Source organism: Ambystoma mexicanum, chromosome 4p (genome assembly GCF_040938575.1).
Source record: "Ambystoma mexicanum isolate Mex_15411 chromosome 4p, UKY_AmexF1_1, whole genome shotgun sequence".
Lineage (NCBI taxonomy): Eukaryota > Metazoa > Chordata > Amphibia > Caudata > Ambystomatidae > Ambystoma > Ambystoma mexicanum.
In genome coordinates, this window is record NC_090927.1 from 189256837 (window position 1) to 189276146 (window position 19310).

Genomic DNA, 19310 nt, shown 5'->3' on the forward strand with positions numbered 1-19310 from the left:
AAGATTGATAAAAGCTGGTCGCTGTGCAGTCAATGAGCACAGACTGTAAATGTAGAATTTCTTTTAAGAAGAAGAGGAGAAAAGGGTGAGAAGAGGATGTAGCTATGGAGCTTTTCAGGATTAGGCTGTGAATTATTTCACATTTATATGTGGAAGTTAAACAGTTCAATAGGCAGTGGCAGGGAGGGCCTCTTGGGATATTATTAATGGGGTATTTATTGAGCACGTACCTAACTTTGAGAATCAACAGAGAGCGTACAGAGTGCTTATGATTGCATGGGGGCGGAGCAGAACTCAGTGAGCGAAGCAAATAAACAAGGGGACAGTAGATAACAGGGAAGGGCGAGTAAGTTGGCAGGAAGGGATCTACAAGCAACCAGTCTTGGGTATGGTGGGGAGTGGAGGGTGTGGGGACCCATGTGTTATGGAGGAGCCATTCCTTGAAGAGGAGGAACTTAACGTCTTTGCTTAACTGTAGAAAAGGACGAGTCTGATTTTGAGTCGGAAGAGGCTCCAGGGTCGTGGGGAGTAGACAAAGCAGCCCCTTTCTTCTAGTTCATTCCTTGCTGCTCCAATGGAGTCTAAATATGTTCTTACTTCTGGTAGATCATAGGCCTCTGGAGATGCTGAGTTTCGCAGTAATATAACATGGCGACTTCAGGGTGAAAGCCTTGTAGATGAAGCAGCAGGATTTGGGTTTGCAGTGGGAACCAGTGCAGTTTGATGAGGGTTGGGGTGAATTTGTGAAATCCTTTGATGTATCATGCTGCAGCCTGCAGGGCACATTTCAAGGTTGCTAGGGTAGGCACTGAAAGGCCTTCCAGAAGGACATTGCCACCATCCAGGTGGATGAGGATCAAGGGTTGGACAGCAGATCTTAAGTTGTTTTATGAGATGTAGGGATTGATTTTCCGCAGGAGAGAAAGTGGTTACCTTGCTATGTGTTGTGTGAAGGAGAAGTGCCCGTTGATGACGAACCCAATGGGAGTTGGAGCGAGAGCTGGATGTGAAGCCCTCAATGTGCATACCAGAGAGCCAGGTCTGGCTATCAGGGTGTTTAGTGTTCCTAGTTAGCAGTAGGAATTCAGTCTTGGAGGGGTTGAGCTTAAGAAAAGCACAGGACATCCACGACTGGATCGATTGATTGATAGGTGAATTTATATAGCGCACACAACGAACCTAATCTAATCCCGGTGCAGTTGACCTACATTATCATGTGAAAATGCCATCACCAATCATATAATCAACAGTAGCCTACAGTTATTAAGAAGTCTATATAAAAAGGTGAGTTTTTAACTTTTGAAATGGTGACAGTTTCCGCTTTCCTTAGTTCCAGTGGAAGGCTGTTCCACAATCTGGGCCCGAAAAACTACAATCTCCCCTGAAAACACATCTTGTCTTGGGGATAGTAGGCAGGTGCTTGTCTTGTGATCTTAAGGACCGAGTTGGTTGATATTGCATTAATTTGTCCCTCAAATATCCCAGTGCCAGGCCATTCAGATGCTTAACCTAATGCGATCCTCCACTGCTAACCAATGAAGGGAACGACGAAGACCTGAAATTTGGGTACTTTTGATACTCCAAAGACTAGGATCATTGTGAGGCAGGCCATCTTCAACAAGGGTGATCTTGAGTTAGAGCTGTGTCCCATCTGCATATTGGTAGATGTGGATGTTGTCTAGAGTGAAGAGGATTCTGAGTGGTTCCATGTAAAGATGTATTTATTTATTTATTCTGATTTGTAGAGCGCGCAACAGCCCAGGGGCATCGTGGCGCTTGTTACAGACAGTTCTTAGTTACAGATAAATGAACATTTGCAATTTACAGTGTGGTTGCTATTGTTACAGACAATTTATAGTTACAGTTATTGAAGATCACAGGGGAAGAGTATGGATCCTTGCAGCACTCCACATGTGATGAATCTGGTTGGTGGTTTGGAGGAATCCATTTGCACAGGCTGGTGGCGACAAACTTGCTGATCCCCATGCCCAGATCTAGATTGTCGGTAAGTGTCTTTTAATCTATTGTGTTGAATGTCGCTGGGAGGTCAAGGAGAACCAGGAGGCAAGGTTGACCATCAGTGGATTTTAAGGGCATTGTCAATCAGCCATTTCTGTGCTGCATCTGGGTCTGAAGCTAGATTGGTAGAACTGAAGGAGGTTGTTTGATCCGATGTGTTGGAAGAGTTGTGTGGCTACTGCTTTCTCAAGGATCTTACCTATGAAGGGAATATGGATGATGGGGCTGTAGTTGCTGATGTCATCAGGGTCAAGAGTTGGTTTCTTGAGAAGCAGGAGGTTTTGTCCAGTCTTGAGGGTTGAGTGGAAGGTGCCTTGAGAACGTCATCCACGTATGATGTGGCCTTAATGGATCTAGGATGGCACTGAGGTTTTCCATAGTAAGTGTCTTAAATGTTATCCAGGTGGTGTTAGTTTTGCAAGATGGGATTTGTAGTGCACGGTCAGTTGTGTGGTTGGTGTCTATAAGTTGATGGATCATGCTGATCTGGTTGATGAAAAAAGAGTTGATGGGGTGGATTGTTTCGATGGTGTGTGGCATGGGTGGAGCAGGCAGACAATTGGTGCAGTACATATGCATGCTAGTTGTCCATTTGTTTTTGATATTGGTGTCGAAAACCTCAGAAGAAAGTTTCAGTCCTCTGTGATTTGCTTGAATGTATTTATTTACATGCTTAGATAGCTCACACTATCAACTTAAGTATGACAATGTAATAGCAGCATGGGGGTGCTATGAAGAGGGCGGGAGGCACAATTCAGCAACGCACAGTCCAGATTCCATTCAGTCTAGGTAAAAGATCAGAAGAATACAATATAAAGGAAGAGGGGTGGAGCAGAAAGAGCATAGATGGGAGCAAAGCAGAGAGTAGAAACAAAACATCCAGCAGATCTGCGGTCTGCAGAAGACCACCAGGAATGCCAAAGACAGTTTGGCGGGCCTCCTGCTGACAGCACGAGAGCGAGTCCAGATCAGAGGGCAGTACAATGGGCAAAGAGACAGATCCAAGTAAAGGTCAGACGAGGAGGTCTAATCCATAGCAGCAGAGGTGACCTGGAATTTGTTGGGAGAATGGAGTCCAATTGCTGAGGGAGTCAAAGATGGGAAAGGAGAGGGGGGGGGGGTGGGTGGGTGGGTGGGAGGGAGGCACGTTACTATATGGATGCTGATAAAACAGAAAAATGCACAAGTCATTCACAGATGGACCCTGAGGCCCAACAATGGAGAGCAATCACACCAGGCGTCAGAAATCTTCTCTTGTCGTGCACAGAAGACATCACTGAGACCCAGACAGGACGCACCAATGATATTATGGATGTCCACATAAGGAGAAGCGAATCAACAGCGACATGCTCAGGAGGTCATCAGTGGAGCGGATTGGGCACCGATTTAACAGACGAGGGTGGATTACAAAATTCCAAAACACCAGAGAATAGATCCCTACCAGCTGGAGCAGCAGTGCAGACGGGTGCCATCGCCAGAAGAGAGATTAACTGAGTGGAGGGTTCCAGTAAAAACTGCAAAATTATACAAGACCCGGATGCCAACCAGAAGAGAAGGTGACAAAAGGTCATGTCTTGTACTTGGAGGGGAAGATTTGAGAACAGGAAATAGGAAACAGGTTGGGGGCAAGAGTGATGGAAAAGGACCATGAAGAGAAGCGGGGCAGCTCCAATCTTGCTGCATCTGTGTAGTGTCTGCTAATCCAATGAAAGCTATTGGAATGTTGGTGTGGTGGAACACTGTGGGTCCTCAGTGTTCCATGGATGTCCGTTGGGGACTTCAGGATGGGAGATGATAGCCTAAGGATGTATCCACCTTATCTCCCTCCCTATTTCCTATCTATTACCCTGTAAAAACAATAAAGTATATTCCAATTTCGTACCTGATGTCTCTATTGTGGTTCCTGATACTTACCAGCATATCCTGTGATGATGGACACTAGTCTGTTAATGGACTAAATAACTTACTGTGAGATGGCACGGGGATGTACACACTGACAAATCCATAGCCACAAGTGGGTAAGATGGTTGTGCAGTGGATTATCATTAAACCTACATAACGTTTCAGTTTCTCAAGAGTCTCCATTCTCGAGGTTGAAAAATATCATCCCCTCATTAAAACTGTTTTACCGTCTGGGAGACAAGTGCCCAGTCCAGATTATAAAAGATGCTGCAAGAGACCTCTCGCCATTCATAACCAAGCTTATCAATGCCGCTTTTGAATCGGGTACCATCCCTAGTAATCTAAAGGAGTCTTGGGTTCTTCCTCTCCTTAAAAAACAATCGCTAGATCCATCCATCCCTACAAATTATAGGCCCATCACGACTGTACCATTTTTACTTAAAATATTAGACCGGGTGGCCTAGCTCCAGATTCGGGATTACCTAGAGACCAATCAGCTCTTGGAACTCCAGATCGACAAGCTCAAAGACAAGGGGAGCTCTGCCTTGCTACTCCTCCTTGACCTCTCTGTGGCCTTCGATCTGGTAGACCATAAAATATTGTACAACCACCTCGACGCAACCACCCACTTTACACAAGATGCCATAGTCTGCACCCAATCCTTCTTGAGCAACAGGACTGAGAGAGTCTTCTCCCCATTTGCAGCGGCAGATTCTATTCCTATTACATGTGGTGTGCCGCAGGGCTCCTGCGTCTCACTCACACTGTATAATATATTTACTAAACCCATATTCGATAATCTGGACAGGCTGGGTGTCACCTACACCAATTATGCTGATGACACCCAGATCCTGATACCACTTACCAGGGATTATGACAAGGATGTGGCCTTAGTAAATAAAATGTACCTCAGCATTCAAGCATGGATGGCAGCCCATGGTCTGTGCTTCAATGATGACAAAACTGAGCTTCTTGTTCTGGGGATCACATTCAACCTCAACCTCATCAAACTTGGACCGAAGTATATCTACATTAACATAGACTGTAACCTCATCAAGGTAGCCAAAGAGGTTAAAACTCTAGGATTCTACCTTGACTCGATCCTTATCTTCGCCAAACAGGTCAATGCCATGTCTTCGGCCTCTGCATATACTTGTAAACGTATTAGGGCCAGCAAACCCTTTCTATCCACGCTTAGCTTTACCACACTGGCCCGTGCCTTAATCGTGTCCAAATTGGACTACTGCAACTCCCTATACCTGGGTGCCAGTAAGCATGCGATTAACAAGATCCATATTCTCCAAAATAACGCCTTGAGATCGGCACAGGGTATCGCCAAAAGAGATCATATCTCGGAAGCAAGGAGACAAAATAAATGGCTGTCCATCACCGGTAAAATCCAGCTGAAAACATTGTTGCTGACTCATAAATGCTTCAATAATGCAGCCCCACAGTGCCTTATGGAAAGAATCAATAGAAATTAACCAGCCGATCCATTAGGTCTGCCAAACTAGAATGCCTAATCGTACCGAGATCCAAACTTACTAAAACTGGAGGGAGTAGTTTCCTGGTTAAAGCAGCACAGTTATGAATTCCCTGCCTTCTCCTCCTCCTTTCCACTATGGTCAACGAGAAGGGACTGCTTTTTATTTCCACTCACCTCACCAAGGCAGCCAATTTGGGAATGGGCCTTACCTACCTTCAAATTGATTGAAGTGAACACTGCTGCACACATGTTTCACCAAAGGGAACAACTTTCCATTAAAAGCAAATAAAGCTTTTGCCAGCCAAGGCTGAATGCCTGTGTAGACATTGGTCTGATCATTTCATACAGTTTAGGAGCAACATCAGACATTTTGGGCACATCTCCCCCACTCAAAGGGAGCAACATTGCCTGGCAATCATCTTCAAAACAGCCTGGACCACACACCAGGCTGGGTCACTTCAAGCCCCACCTTACCAAGCTGAAAAGCTAATGACTTCAGAGCCCAATACAATTCCAGAGGCTGCAACAATGCAAGACAGAAGAAAAATACTGCAAGGAGAAATGCAAGGAACAGGCACTCTGCAGTCACACATAGGCACTATGGAACACCATACCACCAGACACCCGTACAGCTCCAACAATCTCACAGTTCAAAAAAGAACTAAAGAATGTACTTTTCAAAAGATTCATCAGTAAGCATTGCAAAACACAGACCACACAAGATTGAACTGTTCAATCCATCATATGTCCCAGTTCGCAAATGTTCATCTCTGTGTGCTATTTCCATCTAATGTACAACACTATGTTAGCTCCCTATCTAGGTTCCTGCTTTATAAATATATAAATATCAAGGATCTCATGATTTGGGATTTTGAAAAAGTCATGTGCAATATTCACTGAATGATTGCGTACATATACACACCTCAGCAGCACAACGATAGACAATGGGGGCGTGGCTTGACAGCCATGTTGTAAGGAAGCCTTTCTGAGGAGCTCCTGACAATGCGGACTGACCCTGACCTGTAACAGTGGCCCCAATGTGTGTTCATTCTCTACAGATCACCAACAGCTGTATGAATACAGCGGGCACAAACGTGTGGAACCCGAACGTGGCAAGAGTGCTGCTTGCCGAGTTACAGGCAAAAGAAGACGTCTGCAAATGCAATGTGACAAAAAGATGGCGGCCGCAGGACCAAGTGGAGGCGGAGGGGGGCCAGTGCCCGGCTGGGGGGGTTTGTGTAGGATTAGGTCCACAGAGTAACCCGTTGTCCACACGAAGACCATAGCTGGCTATGAACTGTGGCAGCTCATGAAGGCGCTTAACGAGGGCTGTAGTGAGAAGCCCCAGAGCAAAAGTGGGACGGAGGTGACGGAGTCAGCTGGCGAAGAGGCTGAAGCGGCCGCTTACTGTGCAGCGGACAACGGTGATTTGCAATATATGAGGTGAGCAGATTGGGAAGAGCAGAGTAGACCGGCACATGGTGTGTGCGGTACATGCCATCAGGGACGCTGCCGGAGCGGCGAGTTTGGGACGTGGCCCGGCCCCTCTCCATCTTCTCGCACGCAGAAGTGTGAGACCAGCAGGATCGCAACACAGGATGCAGGACCAGGATTGAACAGAGCAGCTGGAAGGGAGCATCGAGCAGCCCTGACACTGAAAGCAATAATGCAAGCACACACCCACAGGACACAACAAAGGGAGGCAATAAAGATCGGGTGCAATCTATGGCTATAGCAGTGACGGCCCAAGCGGGATGGAAGCGTTGGGAGTGCCTACGCACACACCACTAAGTAGCAATTGCTAAGAACCTACGCTCAAGCAGTGAAATGACCAGGAGACCTTGCATGCGGCATGGGACACGGCAAGTAGCAACTGTGAATGGGTCATCCCACAGAACAGTGTTATTAGGCAGCCCTGACATGGGAGTGGGCATGAGAGGGCACACACCTGTCGGATACAACGTAGGAACGCACCGCCAATTGCAGAGCAATCCACAGTCCTACAGGGAACGCCGAGGGTGGGATGGTAGCGCTGGAGGATTCTGAGTAAACAGAACTTTGCAACAAGTTTAATTGCCGCAACCAAATAAGTGACAATAGGAAGTGATACTGTAGCCCTCGAGGTGCTTGGCGAAAGAGCAAATCCGGATTGGCCACTTCTCCAAATAGTGGCATCAAGCAGCCCCGACACGGGAGAACACATGCAAAGGTGCATACCATACCCGTGGGACACAACGAACTAAGGCACTGCTCGCTGCAGTGCAATCCACACCCATACAGAGACAGCCTTGAAGGAGGACGGAAGCACAGGAAGAGCCCGAGTGTATGGATCATTGCTTAAAATTAAAGAACCTGAGATGACCAAGCGACAAGAACATATAAGACTGCAGGCCTTGAGGTGCACGGTAGGTCGCTGATTCGTACTGGCTACCTTAAGAAACAAAAGGAGGGCTTTGGTGGGCGAAATATCCTCAGAAGAGTGAGAATATACACACTCAGTAAGCAGACACTGGCATACCGGGGACAGCGATCAGTGGATGAACCAATATGGTTGTATAAACTACAGCTTGCCGACCATAATCAGACTCCTGGAAGTAAGCGGAACCACAAAAGGGGGTCTCAGTGTTGATATATACCCCACAGGACACACACATAGGGGAAAACACGTTAGCACTGGCGAATCCGAAGTTGGCGAATTAAAGCTGGTATCATTGCCGAGTGCATAATCTGCGTGGCTGGGAACCTCCTGGAAGGTACAAGGTTGTGGGCACCACAGCAATACAAAGGACGCCATCCATCCGCAGAGTCCACCCGAAGCACCTGGGAGGCAACTCAACTACCCTGGAACTTAAGGAATAGCCCTCAGCCAACATCCACCGGCACAGACTTGCCGGTCTAGTAAATCCACCCATGGCGTCCAAGTCACAAAAGAATAAGTCTAAGCAGCCGACATTAGATACTTTTACCAAATCCACAAACTTGGCGGACCTATCATCACCAGTGAAACAAAATTGCGCTATGGGAGACCAACAGGTCCTGCAGATTGCTTTGGAATCCAAAATGGACGCCATTAGCCTGGAGGTGACCCTTCTGAGGCAAGATGTTCGGGTGCTCTCGGAGCGCACAGGAAAACTAGAAAAGGAGGTAGCAGCGAATGCAGCAGGCCAGAAGGACACCTCCAGGGAGGTATCAATATTGCAACAGCAATTGCGGAATCTTGAGGGTAGAGTTGAAGATGCAGAAGGCTGTGACAGACGCAATAATGTGAGAATTATTGGACCGTCTGAAGGGGAGGAGGGCGCAAACCCCACTGACTTTATTGAAAATATGCTATTACAAGAAATCGACCCAGGCACCCTCACCCAAGGCTTTACAGTGGAAAGAGCTCACAGGTCTGTACTGAAAAAAACGCCTCCAGGTGCCACACCAAGGCCCATTATAGCCAGGATACTCAATTATAAGGATGGAGAAAGGATCCTTGAGCATTTCCGGAACGTCGGCACAATACAGCGAGCATCAGCAAACATAACCGCATACCCAGACTATACCCTGCAGGTGCAAAAACAAAGAATGCATTTCACATCCGTCAAGAGAAGGATGCATGAAGCGAACCTGAACGACATGTTACTGTATCGAGCAAGAATGAAGGTGCTCAATAAGGGCAGAACCATCTTTTTTGACAACGCGGAGGAAGCTTACACGTAAATGGACACAGAGAACTTGCCATCTGAAGAGGTCTAACAGACGACACGCGAGGGAGAGACACGTTGATAATTCTGCGGTAGACCGCTGGGACGAAGCCGGTGTGCCGGCAGGTTACAAGAGACAGGGACCATGTGCTCAGACTACAGGCACCAATACCTAAGCATAACAGGAGCACACCATCAGAAGCGTACTGTAGAGAAGTGACCTTCTCCAAAGTGTGGATTTTTTTTTGGGATACTAGTTGCCAAGTATCCACCTGCCACACCCCAGCCCACAGGACAAGCAACGGGGCAGGTGAGGGACGCATTTTTTTAATTTAGCATTTGGTTACAAACGTAAACCTTAGCTACAAGAAAATAGAGTAAACAGAATAAAGAAAATAAAAAACAAACAGTAATTTACAAAAACTGAAATTAAATGTATTTTTAAAAATCATAAAAGCTTGAGAAACTGGTTCCAGATTTATGATATCCGTCTCTCTTCCTAGGTAAGCCAAATCATATAAGCTCATACTCAATGTCAATGTCAAGATTGGATCAGATATCTTGAACTTCAAAATCACCATTCGATTAGGGACACCTTCCACTTCCATGTGCAGCTCAACTTTGGTTTACTTGACCGCCAATAGTTCAAAAAGTTCTTTCAAGAAGGCCAGTAAAGCTAAAGTCAATGAAATGTTTGAACTTGACATCAGTATTCCCCACCAATCCTCAGTCTAAATAGTTGTAAATTTGCTGAGGTGCTTAGCCAGCCATTTTGACCAGAGATCATTAGAACCAGGGCAGGCTAGGGTAAGATGGAATAATGTTTCTCGGTCACATTCACACAGCCGACACCGAAAGTCCCTCAGGGCAGCCGATTTCTTGACCTCTGTAACTTCCTTGGTAGGGTATAAGTTCATTCTCACCCGCAGCAAGTTATCACGCTTATATTTACAAGGAAATGTTGAGATATAAGGCGGCAATGAACCCCTCGTTCGAACATCCTTGAAGTTGTTGCCGTAGATCTTTGACTTGGCTGCGTTCTTAAACACTTGGATCCAGTCAAGGTTGTAGAGCTTCCTTTTTACACGGGCTGGGTGTAGCCATAACGACGCCACTGTTTCCCCCAGGTCAGTTAGAATGTCAATGCAGAGGGAACTCTAAGTGGTCAAAAGGGCCTCGGAAGGCCTTGCCATAGCCTAACCAATTGCTGCAAGGCCTCCTTCCGTCCCCTTCGCACAACATTTCCTGTCAAATGAAAGGGTTTTCCAAACTGTAATGGAATATAGGGATGTCAACCCGAAGTACCTGAATTGGTACACAGTTCAGCAACCGTAGTACCTTCCTCCAAAATAAGCCTTCAAGTTTTCCCCACACTAATGCAGATCGTGTGATGGAAGTTTCTGCCCCATAAATCAAGATCAGAGTCACTTTTAGGCGAAAGAAAAACGATCACTGGGGTCAAGGAGAATTTACAGCATCTATTCAGGATGATACTGGCTTGGGCGGCTAAGTTCTTTGTCTTGCTCCGCATGTATAGTTCCCTTTGGGTCTTGTCACACAAGGGAAAAATACTCAAAAGCATGCAGGGGACAAATGAGTAACGAAATCAGCACACGTTGGGGGGGTCCCCCGAATGAACCATTCAGCACCTAATTTACTGGCCCAGTACTGGCTAATACTAGGTCACATTCTATAGGCTAATTCAATCGCCAAACAGAATGTTGCACACAGTGCACCATGTTATTTTATATATAGTGAATATAATTTATTTCATAGGCCATTAGTCCTATGTAAACATGATAAAACAGACCACATAAGTACATACATCTCTATGATTTAATCATAAAGCAAACAGTAGCACAGACATAAAACTGCAAACTTGGAGGAAAGAAGGTACAAAAATTATCTACCTGGCCCTGTCTAGTTAATAAGACACCGTAAACCTCCATGAAATGATGTCACCAAATACATGTTCTAAAATTCATTAAACATGACAAAATCAATTGTACATGACCAAAAAATCACATGCCAGGTCTACGTCCTTAGTGGCAATATTGGACCACATAGCATAACTCGATGGCACAGAGTAATGCAGGGGACGTTTCGGCAGGACATCAATTATACTGCCTTCATCAGGACCCCAAGGGAAATGGAGCTCTGTAGATGTGATAAATAATAACATTACTGACTTGTAAAAACATATTAAAACATCAAAACCAAAAATACAACCGCTACAAAAATAATATGTGCAAACAATATTTTAAAACTAGAAAAGCAAAAACCTCCACCAACAAGGCACCAACCTACTGTGTGTGGACCGCAAACCACACCTAACCAGTGTGGTGGCATCAGCCTAAACCCAGAGGAGAAATACAAAAAACACATTAATATTAAACCCCAAATCCAAGTAGTGTGTGGTGGTACTGTGCCCAAACAGAGCCGGCATGCCAAGTGCCCCAGGGAAGACCGAGCCTAAAGCCATAAAGTCCACGGTGCCCAAAATAAAATATAAAGAGGGCTATATAGGCCCTCAACTTACTTTAAAAAAGGGGGGTGAAAAACGCGAACTCCCACGGTGGATTATCAATGCCGCAGAAACAGCGGGAAAGGAAAGGAGAAGCCTCCAAACCTACACATGTGGAGAAAAAAACAACCACATGTACTGATACCCAAGTCAAGGAAGGAAGGTGGCCTGGGTTTCACTACCCGTCACCTCTTACAAATGTAAAAAGAGAGAGAGACCACATCTATGCTCACCTAAATCGGGGGGCTAGGCAAATCCTCAGTAGCTGGATGTTGCTCTAGTAACAGTTGCTCTAATCAAGCTTCCGTAAGCCCAAGTGTAGAGGTAAAGGGCTACAATATCGTCAAACATCCTGAAGTAGCCATTCCTGAACTAGGGAAAAACAAATAAGAAAAAGAGAAAGAGAAAACGGCCGAACCATAAATACACAAATTGGAAATCACTGGTCTACAAGACTAATTACGAACAAAGTTCCCTTTGGGTATCAACAGCACTCATTTAGGCAGAGCCCCAAGTAAGTGAGTGCTGAGACATCTAGGATTTTTTCACCTTTGATGAACCATGCTTTTGAGGCACCACCTTTTTTCTTCTTTCGGCCGAAGAGAAGAATCCTTGATTTTCTGGCATTAATTTTAAGCCCATTCAGCTCCACATACTTTTCTAGGGCGTCCAGCTGTCTTTGGAGGCCTACCTTTGTTTGGTCAAGCAAAATTAGAAAATCCGCATAGAGCAGTCTTCCAATTGGGATCCCGGCCAGAGTAGGTGGAAAACATCTGACCCGGTCAAAAGCCGACTCTACATCAGAGATGAACCGGTTGAAGATAGCTGGAGCCAGTGGCCATCTTGTTTTAAACCGTTGAAAGTTTGAATTGTGTAGGTCATGTGGCCCTTTAGGACCAGTGTCACTCGTAATGTAGTTTGGCAGTGTAGTAATTTCAGGGGTTCTCTTATATCTAGTGGCCAACCCCAATTTTCCAATTTTGTCCACAGGCGTTGCCAGTCAATAGTATCAAAGGCCTGGGCCAAGTCGATTGATTCCACATATAGTTCTTGGCCATTCCTAACCTTTGCCTTTGACTTAAAGATGTGTAGAATAAAGAGATTTACGGTCGTCCCCAATCCCCTACTGAATTTCATTTGCCAAGGGTCGTAATAATGTGTTAATAAGGCCAAGTTGGAAAGGGCTTTGAGAAGCAATGACCCAAAGATTTTGCCACTGAAAAATGTCATTTCCACAACCAAAAACCTTTTGCACAAACCGCTTGAGCAGCCCTACAGTGTATGAGCCACTTTGACTTTAAAAAAACAGGCAACTATTTCTAAAATAGAAACATGGGGAGTAAAATTCCCCATCTAAAAAAAATAGGAAGCAATAAGCACAAAGCAAGGGACCAAGAGGATGGGTCAGGAGCAATGACTTCGGGTTGGAAGCAAGACAACACAGGTTCGAATCCTGGTCCGGTGCTTAGAGACTGGTCTCCGCATTAAATAATGAATTCGAAAGCTACCCCATACTTCCATCCACACAGCTTCACAGAAGATCAGCAGTACCAGCAGAGTGGTGTCACGGGAAGATCTAATGCAATTAATGACTGCCTGATCTGGTGGACATTAAGGTAAAAATGCATGTTTTGACTTGCATGATACTAGGCGCAAAGAAGTATGAATTACAAAAGGATACCGGTTTTGTAGTTATTGCTCGCCTGAAAAATACTGCGATTGAAAATAGAATGTGCATTTTTTACTCACGGATCTGAGGAAGGGGAATGCCATAAATCGAGTCAGCTCCTGAAAAACACGTGTGCTATTTTTTAGTGTAAACAATTATGTCACATTGTTTCATCAGAGGGTCCCTGAGTGCCTTTAACTGGTAGTAGGGAAAGACGATTGATTTTGAGCTGGATACGTTTATAAGGTGCCCATCCAACAGAAGGCAGGGAGTTTTCAAAATGATTGACGTTTGACTTCTTTATGTCAAGGTGGATGCGAGAGCTGAACCGTGTGGTGTTCTAAGGGTAACATTTTCAGAGGCAAATTGACCTGTTATGACTTTTTGTATTAAATCACGTAGGGAAGATTTAGGCCATGTTTTAGCCGTGAGAGATGCAGTTCAATGAGTGCATATATCCAATGGGATAGAGAGCAATCCAAAGGGTCAACATGTGTGGCATGGTCTCCAAGTACGAGGGTGCACTTACCTACATCTGCAACAATAAGTCTGCCTTGGAGAACTAATGGGGACACAAACCCGACTGCATAGAATTAAATCAATTCTCCTGGTCTATGTGTAGATGGAATTTACTGAAGCACTTTTTTTTTCATTTTTCTTGGTTGCGAATGGCTCCAATATCTATTGAAGATGTTTGATGAGGAGATATGGTTACAGTCCTTAAGGGGAAAGGTGCAACGCCGAGTTCGGTAGGCATGCAATAATAACGGGGGCACGACACTGGTATAGCAGGGCAGTCTTAGCAGCTTGGGCGAGATCAGGGACATTGGTGTGGCGCATAGATGTGCAGACTCTGAGATGTAAAAGAAACGAACACCATCCATAACATTAACTTTTTCAATACACCGTGTAACCACTGATGTACTACCCCCTATGGAGTGAGCCAACCAGGTTACTTGGTCTGACAGACAAAAAGGGGCCAAACTGGTTAATTATTCCAGAAAGTATAATATGGCATACAATGAAGAAATGTGCAGAATCGTGCCTAGCGCCGTGCGCTGTATAGGAGAACCCGCGGCAGTTCACTCTCCGTCAAATTCCAGATGAAATAACCACATGCAATCATAGCGGACAATCAAGACAAGGGCACACGACCCCTATCTTGCCATTCACAAGGTCGACAAGCACTTTCAAGCGGTTTCGAGGTCAAACTGTTGTGCAATACCCTGCTGTGTGGTTACACTCCTCTACCTTATAGTTACTTGCACAATAACATTATCGTAACATTCCTCTGAAACACAGTTGTGCAGCCACAATTCAAAACAAACCGTCCCATAGGCAGTGGAACGCATCCATTACACGCACACGTCACGTGCATGTAACACTTATTTGAGAAACAGTCGTCATCCATCACGGGATAGTATTGAGGACTGCGCTGCGCGGTTTCTGAATCTTCGAGAATACGGTGTGCGTTTTTCTACTGCCCTACGATTCTGCAGAAAGCATTTTAGAGTCTACACGTTCAACTCGCCACAGATAAGGGGAGTGGCTGCGGGAGCAGGGCATCGTCTGTCAGTAATAATATAGATGAGAAAGAGTGATAGGGTTAAGCAAGCAAGGGGTGGGAGTAGCAAAGAGTGTGCAAGAGACGGTCACAAGTGGGCACAGTGAGGAGCAAACGAGGGTCTGTGGCACTTGGAACTATCGAATTCCCTCACTGGGATCCATCAAATATAAATGGACTTGTGGTGGCACAACTACTAGAAGCCAAACGAGTCTGTGTATTGGAAAGAGTGCACTAAACAATACATCATTAGTAAGCTTGGTAGGCGCATGCAGAAGGCGCACAGCTGGACAGACGCCACATATCACGTGTAATACCTTTCGCCATTCCTGGATTTTTACTCAACAGCAGTTGTATTATCGGAGGTTCATTCTTCCTATTAGACGTATGAGCATACAAGTCCCGACATGCTAAGTACCGCTGGCTAGCATTGAGGTTGTCAAACATGGCACTGTGCCAGTTGGCTGCTATGCAGATGAATGAAAAAATGAAAACGCCAACTTAAAATGAGCCGATTTACACAGCTTTGCTGAGTGTCTCTGGGACATCGGGAAGAGCCAAACAGACAGATGACCACCAATGCCATGAGATAGCGAAGAGAACAGCAGCAGGCTGTGTCATAGGTGAAAGGGAACAACAACAGAAATATTACAGGGTAGAGATGGGAAATCATACAATATAAGCAAGCATTAGGGACTTACTTTCCATGAGGTGTGAACACATTTATTGTCATAGCGCTGAACTATGTGACACAATTTACTTTTAAGTGCGCACACGTTCATAGAAGGCACGGAAAGATGGACTAAATTGCTTACGATCACAAAATTTGCTAAGCAGTCAAGCAAAGGAGTGGCACTACGGCACACCGTGCCCAAAACAAAGATTCAGCAACAGCAGCAAAGGGTTTATGGCAGTGCCCGTAATCTGGCCGTCAGATTTGTGCATGCCGTCACTGTAAGCATTTCGCACGGCAGGGGAGTTAAAATGCAGATAAACAGACGATTACACTGCAGGCTCCGGTTGCTAACAACGTGCTGTATGGCCGAAAGCTCCACATTGAATAAATATACTCGAACCACATTCCAATTGCAAAGAAATATGTGAAAATGACACTTCAGAAATACGTTTGGTAACTCTCCAGTATCTATAAAGGGAGTGACTATTTCTCAGCCATACATTTTGGCGTTTTTCCACTTTTTTACTTTCTCCCGTCTAAACGATCCATTATTGCAACGCGGGCCACTAACAAACATCATGCGCGCTCTCATGTCTGAACAATGTGCGCATTGAATGGTGCCAAATGTTGCGATGTATGTGTGCATGTTGTAATGATCACCATAGCCCAACATAAATGAAAACAAGCAGCACATGTTCGCCTGACTTGTTCCAATCGTCCAGAGATCGGCGTTTGCCCGGCAGCAGAGGCAGCAGCGGCGGCGGCGGCAGCATCAGCCATTTCCGCGCTGTAAACATGCACTGGCAGTATATTTACCATGTAAGTTGGCCCCAGCCAGACGTCGGCGGCGGCGGCAGATACGAGCTGCGGCGCTGGCTGCTCGGCGCCGGTTCCTATGGAGACTAGTATGGCCCATAAGCTGGCATTATCAGCAGAAAGACACGCCGGAGCGGGGGAGCGGGCTGCTCCGCAGTCCCTCGCTGGAAACTTGTGCAATGCCCGCACTGTACGCGGGCAGTGCTACCGCCCGCCTCTGCAGCTGCACGGCCAAATCCGGCGGGCGGGCGGGGTCGTACAGTCGGGGGCACAGGGCTCTTCGGGACACTCGCTCCAACGCCCCGCGGGGGCTCGCTCGCTCGCTCGGGCTCCGTGCTCAGCTCCCCGCCACAGAGCTGCCTCGTCACTCGGCGCCCACAGCCTCTTCCTTGTACAGTAGATGTTACCCAGAATGCACCGAGGGGGCGACAAATCACACGGGCACCGCGAGTTCCTCCCCGGGGCCTTGTTTACAGTCTGCTCCGCTGCAGCCGGGCTCCGAGAGGCCCCATGCCACACTCACTCCGGTGCACACCAAAGCTCGCGCTCTACCACCTGATGTTGCTTTTTAATATTTCTCTGCCTTTTCATATTACTTCCTCCCCGCGCCGCCAACCATCCCTCGTATGCAAACACACTCTTCTCATTGATGACAATTGGCAAAACAAGTGGGATTTTAAACCAACAAGGCTGTTATTTTTCAACCTCTGTTACCTAACTTTATCCCTTACGGTAGTCCCCCATTTCGTTCCATTTCTGTCCCATTACCCCCTTTTCATATATCGTGCCAACATTTGGTAACACTACTATGCAGGAGATTTTGAACCGGAAATGTTGCCATTTCTCAAACCTTTTAAAACAAATGTGTTACTTATAAAACTTCTCTCACTTCAATGCACACCTGTCAAGATATCCACTTTTGGCGGATGACACCGGCCATGTAGTGAAATTACAGGAAAATACAAAATGGCATTCACTTTTGACTGTACAATGGTTTAAGTGGGCGACATCTAATTCAGAGAAACTTTCTACCCATCAAAGGTGCACACAATTTCTATCATTTGATCAAGTGCTTTTTATGAATCTCGGACCCCCAATTTAACAGTATTGATGCCCTAGAGCCTCCCTTCCCCTTTTGAGACAAGACACACACAGGGTTGCACACAAAATCTATTTATTACTGAAAATCGAAATACTTGAAACAACAAATATCAACCAAGTTATGCATCAATAAAATTCCAATGCTGAAGATGACAAATGATCAATACCATAATCACTCAGTTTTCAGTGCTACAGGTATAGAAATAGACTTTTCTAACACACACACACACACACCACCACCACCAATATATATTTTGTTCACCCTGGGCAGACATGCACCGTTGATTGAAAAATGCATGAGGGTCCAGGATAATACTTTCCTTTGTTGAAAAGCAAATTCCCAGACTACCTAATTCACTCGACTTCCCCTTTCTTGATAATAGATACCAGTTTACGCAATAGACATGTCTGAATTTCAGCATCATTCTAGAAATCTCAATTGCAACAGCTACTGTACCTTCATGCCTGCAAATTGCTTGTAGAAAGGAAAATGTATGTTCAACATATACGTTAGCTCAATTCCCTTCACTTGTCTTTCTATTTCATTAATGTGAAAAAACATACATTTCTCACTTTCAATGGATAAGCTAAAAGCAGAATAATAGGTAGCGAATAATCACCCTTTCACTTTTGTCTTAAGCAACTCTGCATTAATCACAGTATTCTGCCTGATGGTGTACTCGGGAATTACTTCAATTATTTTTCTAGATATGCACACAGTGAGATGTGCACGTGACCCCAAAAATACTTATGTGATAGATGTTTTCACCAAGCGAAGGAGTGAGGGAATTTTGCCGTATACACATCAACGGCCCTGGTTTATCAAATGTATAATTCCAGAAGTACACACACTTCTGAATTGTCCAGTAACTTCTCAGGATGTGCAATCAATTTATATGTTCCCGGCTCTCACGGCTGGTGTTTAATCAATTTCCCTTTATATTTCTGCTCACCTTAAGGACCATTTCCCCTTCATATTATACTTGCATATGAATTTCTTTTGGCTGTCTTATAGACAGGTGAGCAGCCTCTTAAGGACTGGTTCCACTCTCCCCCGCTAGGATCTGGTGGGCATCAGTCATCAAGATGGGATCAGCTTCCCTCACAGCCTGTCTGCTGTCTCTTCCACTGAAGAAGACCTGGGACTAACTCCTCACTTACAGTGATCTGCTAATAATCCATCAATGGGTTCAAAAGGAAAGGAATCTATTCCATCTCCTTCCTGTTATTAATTCTCCTGTCTCTCCTCTTTCTTCCTCTCCATCAGTGAGTGAGTTACGCAGAATCTCTGGGTTTGACATTTTATAGAACAGAAACTGTTCCCTTTATAGGTGTGAATAATTTCTCTAATCTGATTGGTCAATGTATGTGATTGGACGGTGTTCCAAAAGTGACATCCCATTAAATCTACCCCCTTCATGGTCATTAGGCATACTAATTAACAGGGCAGTCTGATGGGAGTAACCTCTTAACCAAGTTTCCCTCCCATTTGATGTGAGGTCATCTTGAAGATTGCTGGATTAAACATTAGTAACTTTCTGAAACTGCATATTACACACATGTAATCATGTTATCAATAGATTCATCAGGTTACCCTCTCTGGCATGAATTAAATGATGCAATGTTCACCTCAATAGGGCCTACGGTGAATTATACACATTTTGGCTTTTTATATGCTGAGACTTTTACACAAAAATAATTTTTCCATCTCAAACGAATGATCTTGCCAATATGGACGCTAGGATATACAAAGCACTGGTGTGCACCATTTCTGCATAACGAAATGCAAATGTGTCTAATTTACATAGATAAAAAAATAGTTTTGGGTCCATCTAATAAGGGATATTTCAAGCGGAACATTAAC

General features: G+C 45.2%; 1 protein-coding gene across 6 annotated transcripts in view; it reads right to left on the minus strand.

The window, feature by feature from the left end:
* The window catches only part of NCOA1 (nuclear receptor coactivator 1), a 1575181-nt gene that overhangs the window by 1416770 nt on the left and 139101 nt on the right, over positions 1 to 19310 (minus strand). For 2 of the 6 annotated variants that reach the window (XM_069605685.1, XM_069605683.1), the window contains exon 1: positions 16346 to 16785. The exons of 2 other annotated variants lie outside the window; for them this stretch is intronic. The gene's annotated coding sequence lies outside the window, so the exon portion shown is untranslated. Of the gene's footprint in view, positions 1 to 16345; positions 16786 to 19310 lie in introns of those variants that run through there. 2 more of the 6 variants (XM_069605684.1, XM_069605679.1) reach the window with 2 other exon arrangements.